The sequence below is a fragment of the Psittacula echo genome (assembly GCF_963264785.1).
Source record: "Psittacula echo genome assembly, chromosome: 26".
In the NCBI taxonomy this organism is placed as follows: Eukaryota; Metazoa; Chordata; class Aves; order Psittaciformes; family Psittacidae; genus Psittacula; species Psittacula echo.
In genome coordinates this window covers 3,975,646-3,978,366 of record NC_137761.1, presented here as the reverse complement: position 1 = coordinate 3,978,366, position 2,721 = coordinate 3,975,646, and the positions used below count along the sequence as shown (strand labels likewise).

Here is a 2,721-nt window from a genome sequence, read left to right as displayed (position 1 = left end):
AGCCAGTGTTTCTATTCTTTTCTGCAGCTGTTTATAAAAGAAATGGTCAATGTCTCAGGAAGTCAGATTCAAAAGGGAATGGTGGAAAGGAGAAATGGTGAAGAACAGGGGGATAGCTCAAGATCAAACATGCAATTTCTTTGTTTGATAATGATATTTTTATGCATTAACTTGGCTCCATAATGAGGAGTCAAAGGAAATAAGGATTGTTCTAGGAGAGAGGAGGAGAGCATGAGAAGATGAGAAAAGGGGTATGGTTGCTAAGGCAAAAGTGAATTCTTCAGCCTCCTTCTGGTCTTTTTGCTGTCCTGTATTCTTTCTCTTCCAAGCACAGTCTCAATTTCACTGGTATCTGAGCTCTCAGCCTTGTGTTGCCTGGATGTTGTGTGTTTCAGGTTTGTCCCTGCTCCCTGAAGATGTCTTCCTACAGACAGACGATCAGCTCCCGCTGCCTTGCACCCTGCGAAGTGACCTGCCCGCAGCCAATTGCAAATGCCTGGAGCCAGCCCTGTGTCACCTCCTGTGGTGATTCGAGAGCTGTGATCTACCCACCCCCTGTGGTCATGACGTTCCCAGGACCCATTCTTAGCTCCTGCCCTCAGGAGAGCATAGTGGGCAGCTCAGCACCATCCAGCACTGGGAGCTTCTTTGGATCCATAAGCTCTCTGGGTCACAGTGGCTCCTATGGATCTAGGAGTTTGTACAATTATAGGAGGTCATATCCTTCCTATGGATCCAGTGGTTATGGTTTTGGGAGCTGCAGACCATGTTAAAAGTGTAATGAAGAAGGAGCAATCACTCAACACGGTGGAAGACGTGCCTCCACAACTCCTGTTACCAGCATTGCTTTCCTGGAGCATGAACTGTGCATCGCTAAAAATCACTCTTACATGTTGTTCTCAAGCTTATGATTTAATTTCATTTTCTGACTATTCTTTCCAGTGGCTCCTGATAATAATGGCCTCGAATTAGTTATATCAATGATCTTTGGCTGGTTGAAAGTGGGATGAGATTGTGTAAGTCTTTCTATGCTATGAAAGAGTAATGTATGTGGAAGGCATAGCCCTGGAGCAATTCTTTACTTGCAGCCTTTAATGAGACCCTGGCAATATTTTCCCTGTGGTTTTTATTCTTAGTAAGATATTTGCTTCTTACATTCTCATTAAATTATTGTGCATCAAAATTCTGAGCTTTTTTGTTGTTTGGTTTTTTTTGTCCATAATTTGCTGTTTACATACCATTCTGGGTGAGCATCACCCTCTATAGTGAAACATGAGTGTTTGATTTCTTTCAATGCCTAAAGTTGGAAAGTGACCAAGCCCTTTAAGCAGGAATGAGCATAATAACTGCCTTCACAAAAATAATTTCATGCTTGATAAACATGTTTTGTAACCCTTACAACTAAGTTTGAAACTTCCTCCAGCACAGGTGTGGTTACAGTGTGTATTTCCTACATGCTAGAAAAGAAAGTTACACACATGAGCAACTTTGAAGATCAATGTGTCTCACTACTTGCCTGAGGCTCCAGTTTAATTATGTTCCCATACATTGGTTTTAAGACAGTTTTCATTGTTTAAAAATAGGATGCAATGATCTGTGGGTAAAACTTTCCTTTGAATAACCATAGGGAATTTTTAACCGAATGGCAAATCTTTGCTGAAATTTTGTGAGTTCTTTGAACTTTCCCATTAATACCTTTAAATACTTGTCAACCCCAGTTAAAATAAGGAAAAGATTAATTCTTAAACCTTCCCTGCAGAACAACACATATCATTCAGGCCAAAAAATATTTTCCATCTCAGGAACTTTACACATAAATTTTGGGCTTCTCACAGGTGACCGTGGAATCATAGAAACATAGAATCATAGACTGGTTTGGGTTGGAAAGGACCTTAAAATCATTCAGTTCAAACCCCCCTGCCATGGGCAGGGACACCTCACACTAGACCATGTCACCCAAGGCCCTGTTCAACCTGGCCTTGAACACTGCCAGGGATGGAACATAGAAAACTTCCTTGGTCAACTAGTTCCTTGTCCCAGTGCCTTACCACCTTCACAGTAAAGAACTTCTTCCTTATATCTAATCTGAGCTTCCCCTGTTTAAGTTTAAACCTTTTCCTGTTATCCTATCACTACAGCCCCCAATGAAGAGTCCCTTTCCAGCATCCTTGTAGCCCTCTTCAGACACCAGAAGCTACTCTGAGATCTCCACACAGCTTCTCTTCTCCAGGCTGAACAGCTCAAATTTTCTCAGCCTGTTTCCATATGGAAAGTTCTCCAGCCGCCTGATCATCCTTGAGGCCCTCAATTAAGGAATACTGGGTATGTTTTCTTTGCTCAACAACACGGTTCCAAGCTGCTCATTATGATGTCCTTTAAAGATGTTTTTCTAGTGATGCAATTTGTACATTGTGCTATTAGTACAGCCTATTAAGAGGCATTCACTCCATCCAATGCTTGCAATGCCAACTAGGATGGACCATACATCAGACATTAATCAGCACTTCTGCTTTTCCCTGTGTGAACCTGCTCTTCCTAGGAGTACCTGCAATGCACTGACAAACTTCATAAGGCTTGAGCAGCTTAATTCCAGGCAAACCCTGCCTCACACCGCAGAAATCTGTTTGGACAGGATCAAGAATGTGGCAATAACTTCAAAGGGTTTGGAGGTGTGACTTCACTTGTAAAATGAGCTGAAATAATATAAGGCTCCCATGAGGT

General features: G+C 42.0%; 1 pseudogene across 1 annotated transcript; it reads left to right on the top strand.

The window, feature by feature from the left end:
- The first annotated feature begins 416 nt into the window (after positions 1-416).
- Positions 417-773, top strand: LOC308230479 (feather keratin 4 pseudogene; annotated as a pseudogene). Its single transcript has one exon. The product of its transcript is annotated as a feather keratin 4 pseudogene (transcript).
- Positions 774-2,721: the final 1,948 nt, after the last annotated feature.